The sequence below is a fragment of the Dasypus novemcinctus genome, chromosome 1 (genome assembly GCF_030445035.2).
Source record: "Dasypus novemcinctus isolate mDasNov1 chromosome 1, mDasNov1.1.hap2, whole genome shotgun sequence".
Classification (NCBI taxonomy): Eukaryota; Metazoa; Chordata; class Mammalia; order Cingulata; family Dasypodidae; genus Dasypus; species Dasypus novemcinctus.
Window position 1 is genome coordinate 119,699,313 of NC_080673.1, and position 17,977 is coordinate 119,717,289.

Consider the following 17,977-nt stretch of genomic DNA (forward strand, 5'->3'; position numbering starts at 1 on the left):
AGAAACAGATAACCTAAGGATTAAATTACAGAATTAACATTTTAAAGAGTTATCAAAAGACAAGAAAAACAAAGAAACAGGAAATGATGGCCCACCCCAAAGAAGAGAATAAAAGATGAGAAAACATCAACAGAGAAGATGAAACTGTGATCTTCAATATGCTCAAGAAAATGAAAGAACAAACAGAAAAAGAACTAAGGGATATCAGTAAAACAATGAATGAACTAAGATGATAAGAGAAAGAAATGTTAAAAAGGAAGAAAACAGAACTACTGGAGATGAAACTGAAATGAAAAATTCTCAGGAGGCTTTCAATAGCAGACTGGAGTTGGAAGAAGAAAGAATCAGTGAACACAAAAATGAAGAATTGAAACGAGTCAGGCTGAGTAGCAGAAAAAAAAGAAATAGAAAATATGAAGACAACCTAAGATACCTGTGGGACACCATCAAGAATATTGATACATGCATTATGAGAGTCCTAGAGGGAGAAGAAGGAGAGAAAGCAGGAGAAGGACTATTTGAAGAAATAATGAGAGAAAATTTCCCAAACTTGACAAAAAATGTGAATATGCATGTACAAGAAGTCCAGTTAACACCAAACAGGGATAGGCTTGAGGAGAAATATGCCCAGGCACATAGTGGTCAAACTGTCAAGTGCAAAGAACAAGAAGGGAATTCTGAAAGCTGCAAGAAAAAAGCAAGGCATGCATAAGGGAATCCTAGTTAGACCAAGTGCTTATTTCTCATCAGAAACCATGAAGGCAAGGATTCAGTGGGTTGAAACACTTAAAATATCTAGAGAAAAAAATTGCCAACCAAGAACTATATATCTGGCAAGATATTCTTTCAAAATTGAGGGAGAGACTATGACATTCCCAGGTAAACAAAAGCTGAGGAGTTCATAACCACTAGATCTATGCTACAAGCAATGCTAAGGGGATTTCTTCAGACAGAGGAAAGGACACTAAACATTGGATCAAAGTGACATGAAAAAAGATGTCTGGTAAAGGAAATCATATGGATAATTGTAAATGCAAGCACAATTAAATTGTATTTTGGTTTATAACTCTACTCTGTATGTTTACAAGTGCTTAAATGCAAATGCTTAAAATTTAATGCTAAAACTATTTTCTTGACATACATTTATAAAAGATGCAATTTGTAACAAGTACCTAAAAGGTGGGGGAAAGAGTCTAGGAACAATGTATGTGTCTGCTCTTGAAGTTAAGTTCGTATCAAATAAAAAATGATAGTTATGTGTTTAAGGTGGTAAATTTTAACCTCATGGTTGCCACAAAGAAAATATATGAAACGTGTACAGAAAGAAATGAGAAGGGACTCAACTGCATTCTAACAATCAAAGAAATATGAAAGTAGGCATTAATGGAAGAATTGAGGGTCAAGAAAAGGTGTAAGATTGCTAAGAGTAAATAGCAAAATGCCAAAGGAAAGTTCTGTGTTATCACTGCTTACTTTATTTTTTTTGTTTTTTTTTTTTAAGATTTATTAATTATTTATTTCTCTCCTTTTTCCTGCCATTCCCTCCCCCCCCCATTGTTTGCTGTGCTCATTTGCTATGTGTTCTTCTGTGTCCACTTGTATTCTTGTTGGTCACACCAGGAATCTATGTCTCTTTTTGTTTGTTGCGTCATCTTGCTGTGCCAGTTCTCCATGTGTGTGATGCCACTCCTGGGCAGGCTGCACGTTTTTTGCATGAGGCGGCTCTCCTTATGGGCACACTCCTTGTGCATGGGGCTCCCCTAAGCAGGGGACACCCCTGCGTGGCATGGCACTCCTTGTGTGCATCAGCACTGTGCGTGGGCCAGCTCACCACACAGGTCAGGAGGCCCTGGGTATGAGCCCTGGACCTCCCATGTGGTGGGCTCTATCAGTTGAGCCAAATCTGCTTCCCATCACTACTTACTTTAAATGTAAATGGATTCAATTTTCCATTCAAAAGGCAGAGATTGGCAGAGTAGATAAAAAGCATGACTTACCTATACAGTGTTTACAACAAGAGATTCACCTTTAATTAAAAAACATATGTAGGTTGAAAGTGAAAGGCTGGATTAAAGACCTAAATATAAAAGTCAAGGACCATAAAACTACTAGAAGAAAATGTAGGGAAACATCTTCAAAACCTTGTGGTAAGTGGTGGTTTTTTAAACCTTATACCCAAAGCACCAGCAACAAAATAAATAATAGATAGATGGGACCTCCTCAAAATTAAGCACTTTTGCACTTCAAATCACTTTGTTAAGAAGTTGAAAAGACAACCTACACAATGGAAGTAAATGTTTAGAAACCACATATCCAATAAGGGCTTATTATTTATTTATTTATTTATTTAATACTTTGAAAAATACTTTAGATTACTTAAGTGTTACATAAAAAATATTTGGGATTCTCATATGCCCCACTCTCTACCCTTCCCACACTTTCCCACATTAACAACATCCTTCATTAACTTGGTAGATTTTATAAAATTGATGAATCCATATTGGAGCATTGCCACTAAGTGTGGATTATAGTTTACATTGTAGTTTACATCCTGTCCTGCACAATTTTGTAAGTTATGACAAAATATATAATGACTTGTATCCATCATAGCAATGTAATTCAGGACAATTCCAATGTCCCAAAAATGGCCCCCATATTACACCTTATTTTTGCTCTCCCTCCTTTCAGAACCACCAGTGACCACTGCCTTCCATTGCTAGAATAAGACTATAGTAGAATAACCATAAGTCTACTCTAGTCCATTATTCATTCCTCAATCCTGAGGATTATGGGATGGTGATACCTACCCCACCTCTAATTGAGAGGGGGCTTAGATCCCATGGGGCTGAAGAAAGGGACTGTATTGCTTGCAGTTGCAGAATCTCTCTGTTCCATTGTCCATCATCATCTCTTTGATAGTTGTCCTGGGTGAGGAAATCAAGAAAAAATATTCCATTTACAATAGCAACTAAAAGAATCAAATACCTAGGAATAAATATAACTAAAGACTTAAAGGATTTGTACACAGATAACTACACAACACTGTTAAAGGAAATCAAAGAAGGCCTAAATAAATTGAAGAATATTTCCCTGTTCATACAAAGGAAGACTAAACATAATTAAGATGTCTATCCTACACAAACTCATTTATAGATTAAAGTCAATCCCAATGAAAATTACCACAACATTTTTTACTGAATTGATAAAGCTAACTATGAAATTTATTTGGAAGGGCAAGTGGCCCTGAATAGCCAAAGATGTGTTGAAAAAGAGCAATGAAATCAGAGAAATCACACTACCTGGCTTTAAAACATACTACAAAGCTACAGTGGTTGAAACTGCATGGTGTGGGCACAAGGATAAACATACCGACCAAAGAAACAGAATTGAGAGTTCTCATGTAGTTCCTCACATATATGATCAACTAATATTCAACAAGGCCACCAAACCCACTCAATTGGTAGAGAAAAACCTTTTCAACAAATGGTGCTTGTATAACTGGATATCCATATCCAAAAGAATGAAAGAGGAACATCATCTCACACCTTGTACACAAAATTAAGTCAAGATAGATCAAAGATCTAAATGTAAGAGCCCAGACCATAAAGCTCCCAGAAGATAATGTAAGGAAGCATCTACAAGATCTTGTAGTAGGAAAAGATTTCATGAATTTTATACCCAAAGCACAAGCAACAGAAGAAAAAATAGGTAAATAGGAACCTCCTCAAAATTAAAAACTTTTGCACCTCAAAGGAATTTGTCAAGAAAGTGAAAAGGCAGCTGATTAAATGGGAGAAAATATTTGGTAACCATCTACCCAATAGAGGCCTAATATGCAGCATATATAAAGAAATCCTACATCTCGAAAATAAAAAGGCAAAAACCCATTTTAAAAAATGAGTAAGTGATTTGAATAGACACTTCTCCAAAGAAGAAATGAAAATGGCTGAAAAGCACATGAAAAGTTGCTCAATATCACTAGCTATAAGGAAAAAGCAAATCAAAACTGCAACGAGATATCATCTTGTACCCATTAGACTGGTGGTTATTAAAAAAAGAGAGGACTACAAGTGCTAAAAAAGGATGTGGAGGAAAGGACACACTTATCCCCTGCTGGTGAGAATGTAGAATGATGTACCCACAGTGGAGGAGAGTTTGGAATTTCCTCAGAAAGCTAACTATAAAACTGTCATATGATCCAGCAATCCCACTGCTGGGTGTATATCCAGAAAAGCTGAGAGCAGGAACATGAATAGATATATATTCATAGTGGCATTATTCAGTATTATCAATAGTTGTAAATAACCCAAATGTCCATCAACAGATGAATGGATAGTGGATAAGCAAACTGTGGTGTGTGTGTGTGTGTGTGTGTGTGTGTGTGTAATGGGATATTACTCAGCTGTAAGAAGGAATGCAGCATTAACACATGGGATAACTGGATGAATCTTGAAGACCTTATGTTCAGTGAAGTAAGCCAGGCATTGACTTCACTGATATGAAATAAGCAAACTGAGCAGATGCACAGAGCTAGAGTCTAGAAGATAGGTTTATAGGAGACAGAAAGGGAGTAGAGGGTTGTGAGCCAATGCCTATATGGGCAAAATCTACAATAAGGTGGAGGGGTGTGTTTGTGCTGTGGATGAGCATGACAATGGTGTAGTGATGCTATTGGGTCTGGCAGTGCTGGTCTGTGAAGAGTGTAGGGTGGGGAATGGTATTGAACTATCCATAGAACTGGGGCAAGGGCTAGGGGAAGGAACAGGTGAACTCTGGGAATTTGCAGGTCCGTAGTTAAAACTAAAACTTTAGAAAATTGTATAGTCTAAAATATAAATCACAATGTAAACCCGAATGTTACCTTGTTTGAAAGCTATTGTCTCAATATCTGTACATCAGTTTCAGTAAATATAGTATGAACATATAAAAAGATTATTGCTATGGAAGGGAAAAGGGTCTTATGTTGGTATGTGGGAGTACTGTGTGTTGTATATATAAATTACTGGGATCTAAAACTTCTGTGAAGATAAGCTTAATAATTAGGAAAAAAAAAAGAAAAAGAAGGATGTAGACACTGAGGAAAAGATGGAAGAAGTTGCCTTGCCAATTTGCGTACAGGGCAACACTTATTACAGTGATGGAAGGCAAAACATAAAAAACAAAGCTTTTGCATTTTTTAATTTTTTGATACCCCAATTTATTTTTACCTTAATTTTTCTAAATTAAATATGTATTCCATATTTAACCTTTAAATTCATCACTATATTTCATTTTACTATTAATGGAACCTGGCAATATATTAGGCTTCATTTTTGAAGAAGTTTTGGATCACAGAGAGGTTCAGCAATGGCAGGGGATGAATACTGGTGTGGGATGTTATTGACAGGGGACACATGGTTGGCAGGGAGTTCTCCAGGGCATATATCCAGGGTACATAAAAATGTTTGGATATTTTCATAGTGGTTACAATTAACAATAACAACTGAGGGAGTGCTGAGTTCCTAGCCAGGGGAGCTCTATCACAGTCCCTAAAGGAATAGCAACAATCCCCCAAGTGCAACGGCAAAGACCAAAAAAGAAGGAAGGTCCAACAATGAGCCCTTGATACTAATGACTATGCTTGTGAGCCTGTGCACCTGAAATAAGAACAAGGCCTAGAGCTGCAGGGTGCCTAAGAGTTACCTCCTGAGAGCCTCTGTGTTGCTCAAATATGGCCAGTCTCGAAGCCAAACTCAGCATGTAAATGCGTTGCCTTCCCCCCAGCATGGGACATGACTCCCAGGGATGAGCCTCCCTGGCGCCGAGGGATTACTACCAAGTACCAGCTGATGATGTAACTAGAAAATGACCTTAAATAAAAGGGTCAACTCAGACCAGCAGAATATCTCAGTCTACATATAATACCAGGAGTTAAAAATGCTTTTTGACCTGAATAAAAGGGGGAAATGGAAAGGACAAATGAGTTTATATGGCTATGAGTCTCCAAAAAGAGCCAGAAGGTTATCAGAGGGGTTGCCCTTATGCACACCTGAGCAGAGTCCCTGAGACAGATAAAAGTAGATGCAACCCCAGGTATTGGTTCTTCTGAGGGCTGCAGAGACCCACAGGTTCTATGGTTGTGGCAAATGGAGTTCAGTGCCATGTCAGTTGGCCCTACTTTGGAGTTTGTGTTTCTGTGTGATGGAGCTGGACTCAGATGTGATCTTTGTTCACAAGTCTCTCCTGTTACTTTTACCGGAACTGTAGTTGGTGATGGGGTTTAATGTATACCCAGGGGACCTGAATCTCTGGACTGGCCATGTGATAGCCAGGCCCTGAGCCTCAACAGACTTGCAGCTCTTACCCTCTGGTTTATTGGACTTACCCCACTCAGCTAACATGGAGGTGAAGAAGGTCAACCACCACACCATGGAGCCAAGAGTGCCTACAACTGAAAGCAGGAGAATTGCATCTAGAATCCATGTGGAATCTAAGCCCCCTCTTGATATAGATGTGGGGTGGCATGCCATTCTAGGGTCCACAGGATGGAGGAATAGAGAATGCATTAGAGTGGACTTACTGAGATTCTATTCATGAACTATTGTGATTAGTAATTGAAGAAAATGTGGCATTGGTGTGGAGAAAGTGGCCATGGTGGCTGCTGGGGGTAGGGAGTGGGAGGAAGAGATGTGATGTGGGGGCATTTTTGGGGGTTGGAATTGTCCTGGGTGGTGCTGCAGGGACAGTTACCAGGCATTGTATGTCCTCCCATGGCCCACTGGGTGGACTGTGGGAGAGTGTGGGCTATGGTGTGTACCATTGACCATGAGGTGCAGAGGTTATCAGAGAGGTATTCACCAAATGCAATGAATGTCTCACATGATGGAGGAGGAGGTTGTTAAGGGCGAGGAGTGGGGTGAGGGGGGGTAAATGGGGACCTTATATTTTTTGAATGTAACATTAAAAAAATAAATAAAGAGAAAATAAATAAATAAATAAATAAATAAATAAATAAATAAATAAATAAAGCTACAACATTGGGAACATTCTTTTGCCAAGTATGACAGGGGAGAATTACTTGTGTAGGGTATTGGATGTGGGGGGTATACAGGACAGGGCACACCTGGGGCAAGTTTCTATGGATTATGTAAGTGTTCATCATGTCATAATGTGTTATATCAGTGGGTGGAGACTCACACAATAAACAAGAAAATATCAAACTCCCATCCTGGGGAGTCCTGGTAGGTTCTCAAATAGAGGGGCAAGAGTATCTCAAGAACATAGGCAGTGCCTAGTAGAAGGAAACAGACCAATATGTCAGGCCCTCAATATTATTACAGTAACTATGAAATTTATTCTTCAAAAAGTGAGACTTAGCGGTTACCATAGGTGCCAAGGGGAGAGAGAAGGAAGAAGAGAATAGATAGAATATAAGGCATTTTCGGGGCATTGGAATTGTTCTGCATGATCTTGCAATAATGGATACACACTATTTTAAATCTTGTCAAAATTTATAAAAGTGTGTGGTCCAAAATTTAAATGATAATGTAAATCATTTACTATGATTAGTGTCAATACTTCAATATTTGTATATCAGCTGTAACAAACGTACCGTCCGCATGTAAAATGTCATTAGTAGGGGAGAGGGCAAAAGGGGGAGAATGTTGGGTATAGGAGAATACACAATGTTCAGTAGGTGACTTTTCTGTAACATAAAGCTTCTTTGAAGATAAAATGAAAAACATAAGACACTGGCCGAATATATGGAAGAAAATGTCACTACATACAAAACAACAGATCTTACAGTGATGAAGGACACAGTGTCAAAAATGTTTGTTATTTCAAGTTTTTTCAATTTTTGTATTTTACTTATTTTGAAAATTATCATTATTATTTCATCTTCTTATTAACTTTATTTGGCTATTTTGTTGGCTTCATTTTTGAAGTTTTGGATCACAGAAGAGTCACAACTGCAGCAGGCGATGGTCATTGGTGCAGGGTGTCAGTGATGGGGGATACATGGGAGGAGGTTCACCTGGGGCACACCAATGTGTTCATGTGTTCCTGGAGCATTCTCATGGTGGGTGGAGATCCACACACTAACCAAAAGAATATCAAATTTCTACACTGGGGAACTCAGTCAACATTCTCTAATGGGATAGCAAGATTCCCACGAGTACAGGGGCAGTGTCAAGTGAAGGAGGATGGACCACTGTGACCGGCCCTGAACCTTTTCTTTTAAAATTGAAACAGCTTAGTATTATATGTTGCCTAAGAGTTACCTCATGAAGGCCTCCTTGTTGCTCAAATGTGGGCTCTGTCTAAGCCAAACTCAGCATATAAATGCATTACCTTACCCCCAGTGTGTTACAAGACTCCCGAGAATGAGCCTCCCTGGTACTGGAGGCTTATTACCAAGCACCAACTAGCAATGTGGAAAAAGGGGGAAATGGTAAAAACAAATGAGTTTTTATGGTTAAGAGGTTTCAAAGTGAGTTGAAAGGTCATTCCGGAGGTTATGCCTATGCATGTCTCAGCAGGATCTTATTGAGTGCCACAGTAAATATTCTCTCAAATACCATGGCTCTCAAGAGCTGTAGAGATATCCAGACACTATAGGCAGGGCAGACAGCTCAGGAGTTTGGCGCCCTGCCAGTGGACGCTGCTTTGGAATTTATGCTCCCCAGTGTGACAGAGTTGGACTCATTTCTGGTTTATCCTCACATGGCTCTTCTGCCCATTCTATTTTAACCTTTGGTTAATACTGGACTTGGTAAGTATATGTCCAAGAGACTTAAATCTTTGGGTTGTTCATATGCCAGTTGGGTCCTGAATTTCAACAGAGTTGTAACACCTACTCTCCCAATAAGAGTTTGATTTCCTTGTTATATGACGTGATCATATAGAGCCATGATAAAAAGACAAGCAACCTAATTAAAAAATGGGTGAAAAATTGAGCACACATTTTTTTTCCAAAGAAGAAATACAAATAGCCAAAACACACTTGAAAAGATGCTTAACCTCACTAGCTATTGTGAAAATGTAGATTAAAACTCCTATGAGATGTCAATTCATGTCTTACAGAATGCTCATTATTTAAAAAACAAAACAAAACAGAGAACTACAAGTGCTGGAGAGGATGCCGAGAAATCAGAACACTCCTTCTTAGTTGGTGGGAATGTAAAATGGTGAAAGATGGACTGTGGTTAACAGTACAAATGTAAGAATGTTCTCTCATGAACTATAACAAATGTATAACACCAATACATTTGTTAATAATCAGTAGGGTTTAGGGAAAAATACACCAAATGTAAGATATGGGCCCTAGTTAATAGTAATATTTTTATGATGTTATTTCATAGTTTGTAACAAATGTTTCATAACAATGCCAGGCGTTGGTGTTAGGACAATATATGGGAATCCTGTATGGTATGCATGATTGTTAAGTAAACTCACAACTTCTCAAATAAAAATAAATAAATAGAAGAAATGAATGATAATCTAAACCAACCTTAACAGACATATATAGGACATTTCACCCAATAGGAGCAGAATACATTCTCCAGGATAGAACATAGGACACAAATCAAGTCTTAAAAAATTCAAAAATATTGAAATAATACAATGCATCTTTTCTGATCATAAAGGAATGACACTAGAAATCAATAAACTGAGGGAGAAATTTAAAAATCACAAATATGGAAGTTAAACAAAGTACTCAAACAGCCAGTGGATCAAAGGAAAAAACCAAAGGGAAATTAGGAAATATCTCAAGGTGAATGAAAATTAAAATACAACATACTAAAACTTATGGGAAACAGGAAAGACAATGCTGAGAGAGTTTTTTTAATAGCTCTAAATGGTTACTTTAAAAAAGAAGAAAGGTTTCAAATCAGAGACCTAACCTAACAGCTGTTAGATCTAGATAAAAAAGGAGAAAACTAAACCAAATTGAGCAGAAGGAAGAAATAATAAATAGAATTTAAAAAAATAGAGAGAATCAACAAAACAACATTTGATACTTTGAAAAGATCAATAATATTGACTAGCCTTTAGCTAGACTGAAAAATAAAGAATGAGAGAACAAAAATATCTAAAATTAGTAATGAAAATAGAAACAATACTACTGACCTCACAGAAATAAAAAGGACTGTAAGAGGATAATATGAACAGCTGTGTGACAACAAATTAAATAATGTAGGACAAATTTCTAGAAACGCACAAATACCTACACTGACTCAAGAAGAAATAGAAGTTTCCAATAAACCAATAACTTGCAGAGATATTAAATCATTAATCAGCAAAGCCCAGGAGCACGTGACTTCACAATGGAATTATACCAAACATTCCAAGAAGAATTACACCAATCCTGCTCAAACTCTTACAACAAATTGAAGAGGAGGGAGAGTACTCTCTAACTCATTCTATAATGTTAACATCATCCTAACACCAAAACCAGGTAAGTATACCACAAGAAAAGAAAATTACAGATCAATATCTCTTAAGAACATAGAGGCAAAAATCTGAACAAAATATTAACAAATCAAGCCCAACAGTATACTAAATAATTACATACCACAATCAAGTGGAGATTTATCCTCAGTAGACAATGGTGGTTCAACATAAGAAAATCAATGAATGTAATATACCACATTAACAGAATGAAGTGAAAAAACCACAGGATCATCTCTATTGATGCAGAAAAAGCATTTGGCACAGTTCTGCACCACTTTTCGCTAAAAACACTCAGAAAACTAGGAATAGAAGGAAACTTCCTTAACATGATAAGAGGAGATATGAAAAACCCACAGTTAACATCATACTAAATGTTGAAAAACAAAGTTTTTTCTCTAAGATCAGGAACAAAAAAGGATGCCCACTGTCACCACTGTTAATCAACATTGTGCTGGAAGAGGCCCTGAATAGCCAAAGCTATCTTGAAACATAACAATGAAGTTATGTTCCCAATCTTAAAACTTATTAGAAAGCCCCATTAATCAAAAGAGCACAGTACTGGTATAAGAACAGACAAGTAGACCAAGAGAATCAAATGAGAGTTCAGAATTCAATCCTCATGTTCATGACCAACTGATATTTGACAACGGTGCCAAAACCACTCAATAGGGAAATATTAATTTCTTCCATAAGTGGTGCTGGGAAAACTGAATGTCTTTATGCCAAAGAATGAAGGTGGACACATATCTCTCATCATATACAAAAATTAACAAAAAATGGATCAAGTACCTATATATGAGAAACAGAAATATAACACTCCTTGAAGAAAACATAGGGCAGCATTTTCAAGTTAGTGCTAATCAATGTTTTTTTCAGACTTTATATCCAAAGCACAAGTCACCAAAAACAATCTAGATAAACTGTACCTCATCAAAAGGAAAAATATTGTGCATCAAAAGGCTTTATCATGGTAGTAAAATGACAGTCTACACAAGTGAGAAGATATTTGGAAACCACATTTCTGATAAGGGTTTAAAATCCAAAATATAAAAATAAATTTTCTAAATCAACAACAGAAAGACAAATAATCCAATTTTACAAAAGGGCAAAATTCTTGAATAGACATTTCTTCAAAGAAGATATACAAACGGTTAAAAACTACATGAAAAGATGTTCAATATCATTAGCCATTATGGAAATGCAAATCAAAACTGCCATGTGATACCATTTCATACCCACCAGAATGGCTATTATTAAAAAAAAAAAAAACACCAGAAAATTACAAGAGTTGGAGAGGTTGTGAAGAAATAGGAACACTCATTTATGGTTTTGAGAATGTAAAATGGTACAGACTTTATGGAAGACAGTTTGGAAGTTGTTCAGAAAGTTAAGTACAGAATTACCATATGGCACAACAGTCCTACTTTTAGGTATATGCCCAATAGAATTAGTAGCAGGGACTTGAAGAGTTATTTGCATAGCGTTATTCATAAGCAACATTATTCACAATTGCCAAAGGATATAAAGCAACCCAAGTGGTCATGAACTGATGAATGTATAAACAAAATGTGATATATACACAAATGGAATATTATTCAGCCCTAAAAAGGAATGAAATTCCAATACATGCAACGACCTGGTTCAACCTTGAAGTTATCATTTTGAGTGAAATAAATCAGACACAAATGGACAAATATTGTATGATCTTACTCGTATGAAATAGAGTAAGTCAACTCAAAGAGTCAAAAAGTAGAATTTATGTTCTCATGGGCTAGTGTGGAAATAGGGAATGGGGAGTTACTGTTTAAATTGTTCAGAATTTCTATTTGGGATGATGAAAGAATTTTGTAAATGGATGGTGGTGATGTAGCACAACAATGTGAATGTAATTAACTATACAAATATATATTTGAATGTGGTTAAAAGGGAAAATTTTAGGTTGTATATATGCTACTATAAATGAAAAATTATAAATTATATAAGTTATAAATTTATAAATTAAAAAGAAATTCATGGGACTGAATAACAGAAACACTGAACCGTTAAATAAACCATGAATTATAGTTAATAGTACAATTATATTATGTTCTTTTACCTGTTCCAACAAATGTACAATGCTAATGCAAGGTGTTAATAATAGAGTGTTGTATAGGAACTATTTATTTTATATATGATTTTTCTGTAAACTTGCAACTTCTTGAATTAAAAAAAGACACACAAGATTAGATAGTATAGCACCTATGTACAGCAGAGGAAACAGAGATTGAGCAGGTAAATATTTCCTTTTGGCTTGTTATTTTCCTATTTTTATTAATATTCCTGTTGAAATAATGAACTTTTAATAATGACTGAAGAGATGAATGTGTAACTCTTTGAATATACCAAACATCATTCTTTATACACTTTGGATAAATTGGAAGCTTTTAAAATATGTGTCAATAAAATAGATTTGTTTTAAAAATGGGGGAATGCCCAGGAAAATACATGAAATATGCAACATGGGTGATAATTATTAGTAATATTGTGATGATGCTCTGGCCTAGTTTGTAACAAATGGATCACAACAATGCAAGGTGTTGGTGGAGATGTGAAGTATGGGAACCATGTATGGTGTTATGCCTGTTTACTTTTTATGTTTACAATTTTTATTATACTTTTCAAGTTTATGTATGTCCATGTATGAGAGATATCCATCAATAAAAAACATACTAAGCGAAAAAAAAAAAAAAAGGGCACACCAAAAAACCCTGTAAGTGTATGGTCATACAATTTGCTGCCATTACATTGATTAAGCTGCCAGCAGTTTTACCACCATTACTTTTTTTTTTTTTTTTATTGACTTTGTAATAATATTACATCAAAAATATATATGTGAGGTCCCATTCAACCCCGCTCCCCCACTACCCCTCTCCCCCCCCAACAACACTCGTTCCCATCATCATGACACATCCATTGGATTTGGTAAGTACATCTTTGGGCACCTCTGCACCTCATAGTCAATGGTCCACATCATGGCCCATACTCTCCTCCATTCCATCCAGTGGGCCCTGTGAGGATTTACAATGTCCGGTGATTGCCTCTGAAGCACCATCCAGGGCAGCTCCATGTCCCAAAGACACCTCCACCTCTCATCTCTTCCTGCCTTTCCCCATACCCATCGTCCACCATGTCCACTTTTCTCAATCCAATACCACCTCTTCTATGTGGACATTGGATTGGTTGTGTCCATTGCACCTCTATGTCAAGAGGAGGCTCAAATTCCACATGGATGCTGGATGCAATCCTCCCATTTTCAGTTGTAATCACTCTAGGCTCCATGGTGTGGTGATTGTCCTTCTTCAACTCCATCTTAGCTGAGTGTGGTAAGTCCAATAAATCAGATTGTAGGTGCTGGAGTCTGTTGAGGCTCAGGACCTGGCTATCACATTGTCAGTCCAGAGATTCAAATCCCCTAAATATATCTTAAATCCCAACGTTAACTGCACCTCCAGCACATTAGCATGAAAGTCTTATGAAGGGAGATCCCATCTGAGTCCAGATTCATCACACATAAACACCATTTCCAAAGAGGGGCCATCTGCCCTGGTAGTTAACCCCATCGGCCATGGCCATAACTCTCATGGGTCTCTTTAGCCTTCAAAGGAACCAATATCTGGGGGTTGTATCTGCTTTATCTGTCTCTCTGACTCTGCTCAGTTGTGCATGAGGGCAATCCTTCTGCCAGCCTCCAGACTCTTTTTTAGAAACTCGTAGCCATATAAACTCATTTCTCCTTTCCATTTCCCCCTTACTTTAGGTCAAACAGCATTTTAAAGTCATGTTATTTTATGTAGACATGGATATTCTGCTGATCCGCATTGAACCTTCCGTATAAGGTCCTTTTCCAGTTGCATCATCAGTTGGTATTTGATAGTGGTCCCTCGTTGCCAGGGAGGCTCGTCCCCGGGTGTCATGTCCCACGCTGGAGGGAAGGCATTGCATTTACATGCTGAGTTTGGCTTTGAGACTGGCCACATTTGAGTAACATGAAGGCTGACAGGAGGAAATTCCCAGGCACAATGTTGCTCTAGGCCTTGTTCTTATTTTAGGTTTATCAGCTCACAAGCATAGTCATTAGCATCAGGGGCTCACTGTTGAACCCTCACTCCCTCCAGGTCCCCGCCGCTGTACCTGGGAGACTGTCGCTGCTCCCCTAGGGACCGCGACAGAGCACCACTGGCCAGGAACCCAGTACCCCCCCTGCTGTGGTTTTTAATTGTTGCCACTATGAGTATATCCAATCATTACCATGTCCCCTGGACATATGTTCTGTACAGCTCCCTGTCAGCCATATATCACCTGTCATTGGTATCCCATACCAGTATCCCTCCATTGCCATTGTTGAAACACTCTGTGGTCCAGAACTCCCCGAAATTTGAAGCCCAATATAATGTCATGGTCCCTTACTAGGGAATGGTATATAGCGATGGGTTTAAAGGATAGATAAAGAACTTGGATAAAGTTAGATAAAGAACTTAGATAAAGAATGTTGACTTGAAAAAATTCCACATCCTATCCTTTTTTCCCCCCCCCCCCTAATTATTCAGCATTTCTTCACAGGAGTCCTAGACCACAGCAATGCATATATATAATATACAGCACTCCCATATATCCACCACAAAACCTTTTTCCTTCCACAGCGATACTCTTACACCCTTTTCACATCATATTTACTTAAGGTGATGTACAGAGTCTAAGATATTAGCTTTCTAACAAGGTAATATCTGTGCTTACATTATGGTGCATACTTTAGGATACACAGTTCTTTACATTTTTAGTTATCCTATGTTTTACATTATGGTTTACATTATCAGTCTGTCATCTCCTATATGTTATGGTGTAATATTACATGTTTTATATCCATCCTTGTGTACTCTCAAAAAACTCCTCTCTTGCCCCCCTTTTACTTTGGTTCCACACATTTAACGTCCATTTTCCCTTCCACCTTGGTGCCCACAGTGACAGCCAACCTTCGTTTCCTGAGGAGCCACTTCCAGAAATAGATGGAATAGTGTTCAGGGCCTAACTTGCTCAACTGCCCCAATGCCCTGGGAGCCACCCTTTCTCTCGAGGGATACAGTTCCCTCTATTTGGTGGCATTAGTCCTCCCCAGGATGTACCACCATTACTTTTGCACCATCAGTGCAAAGGACAACACTGTGAAAGAGGGAAATAAAGTCTTTATATTATTATGAAAATAGTTTTGAGGTTGTGAATTCTTGGGGGACTCTGAGAAGTCCATGGACTGCATTTTGAGAACAGCTGCCTAAAGAAAATTTTGTACATGAACAAAAGGAGACATGTACAATGATGGTCATTGCACCATTATGTAACAGGCAAGAGAAAGGGAAAATCTGAAAAGCCTTAAATATTAATTGACAATTGAATAAATAAAATAAAATATTAAAAAAGAAATAGAGGTAGAGAAGTAGAGAAGGTGGTACAAATTAACAGTTTGGTAATCTGGGTGAAGGAATCTGAGAGTTCTTTATACAATTCTGCAACTTTTCAGTAAGTCTAAACTACTGCACGATAAATAAGAGATATAAATTTAAAAATAAAATCAAACAAATCCAGGGGTAGGTATTTTATAGCAACACAGGAAAGAAAGTATGTTACATTTGATATATCTGTATCATTTTCATGAGTCTCTGTATTACTGAACAGGAAAAGAAATACTTAGAGAGCATTCCATTCTGATAGACCTTCTTACTTACGTTGTGAAGCTCTTTGACTGAGATGAATGACAATGATATTAACTAAGAACTGAAGCAGAAATTAAACTTTTGCTATTGTGAAGAAGAGTGAGAATGAAGAGCAGAGGAAAACACAAGAGAAGAGGGAGGCACACAGCCAAACCCAGAAACGTCTAAATTTCAAACTTTAGAGGCAAAGTTTACATCTCCCCTAATCCCTGAATTCAGCATATTCCTGGGAAAAGACAAAGGAAGTTCAAATCAGACTCTGAATACTCCAGTGTCAGGCTCTCTTTTGTGTCCTGAAACACTGGCACACTGGACAGCAGGAGAAAGTTGCCACATTGTGACAGTCCCTTTACTCCCAAAAGTCTGCTGAACCAGGTAGTGAATTCTTCAAAAGGGAAGCTCCACTCCAGAGGCTCTAAGCTTTTGTGGCTTACATTTCACAGATGAAATGACCTCATTGATTCTGGTCAACATTAATCTCTTCATACTGGAGTCTTATAGGAAATTATTCCTTCAATCCGAAGGTAAGAGGAAAACCAGAGGAGAGCTTGAAGAAGCTGGTTCAGGGGAGGCAAGGTAGACAATTGCTGTCTGCCAAGAAATGTGTCCTACAAGAAACCAACATGCCTTCTTGCTATGAAGAAAATTCCTGGAGGTAGAAAAAATTGGGGCTGGAAAATTTGGCACTATCTACAAATGCATTAAGAGGCATTTGGTGTTTATGCCATAAAAAAACTCAATGAGACCTTTTGCAGGATTGCCAAATGATAGTTTGGCTTTCTTGGATTTTATGCCCATAAGGTACTTGGGCATCTTCCCCATATGGTATGTTCCTACTCTGCATGAATGGAAGAAGACCACTTGATCATTCAGAATGAGTGCTGCAATAGGGAGAAGCTGCAATATTTGAAGCCAAGAAGTTTGTCTTCCAAGAACCAAAACTCAAGGACAGCCTTCTTAAAATTACCTTTGAGCGTAAGTATATCCATAACTTGGGCATGATGCACCTGGACATCAAACCAAGTAACATCTTGATTTGTCATATGATGCAAAGTGACTTTCCTGTAGTTCCAGAAGACATTGAAAATGAAGTTGATCAGTTTTTCTGTCAATGATGCATAAAATTGGTGACCCTAGTCATGTGACTCCAATAAGCAAATCCAGAGTGGAAGAAGGAGATAGTCACTTCCTGGTTAATGAGATTTTGTAAAGAATTATCGACATCTTCCTAAAGCAGACATATTTGCATTGGGTTAGCAATTTCAGTGGCTCCAGGGGCAAAATCACTACCCATAGGTGACATTCAGAGAATTCAGGCTACAATAAAGAGAAGAATGGCGCCAACGTGGAGAAAGAAACAGAGACATCATGAAACAGACAGAAACCATGTGACGCTTGAAAAAGATGTGTAGAAAATAACATGTTTCCAGAAATATTCACAATCCCAATTGTGTCTAAGCCTGTTCCAGTCACAGTATCCTTAGTGAGGAGGCTTTTATCCATGGAGCCAAATGAGAACACATGTGTATCCCTGACCCCAAATAGACTGCTGGGTTAACTTGTGGTTTTATAATTTATTTGTTACAACAGCATATTATTTAGTCATACATTAATTAAATAGCTTATTTGACTAAAATATTTTTAATCACTGAAAATAGCAAAAACCTAGAAAAAAGCATAAAATAGGATCATAGAGTGAAGTGATTATTAGAAGAGATGTGGACCTCCTTACTCTTAAAAGAGACACTAAAAAGGAAGTGGCTGTTTATCTAGTTTCTGGGAAAATAATGAAATCCTGG

General features: G+C 37.6%; 1 pseudogene; it reads left to right on the top strand.

The window, feature by feature from the left end:
- Positions 1-229: 229 nt before the first annotated feature.
- LOC101424741 (wee1-like protein kinase 2) lies at positions 230-17,590 on the top strand (annotated as a pseudogene).
- The last annotated feature ends 387 nt before the right edge of the window (positions 17,591-17,977 follow it).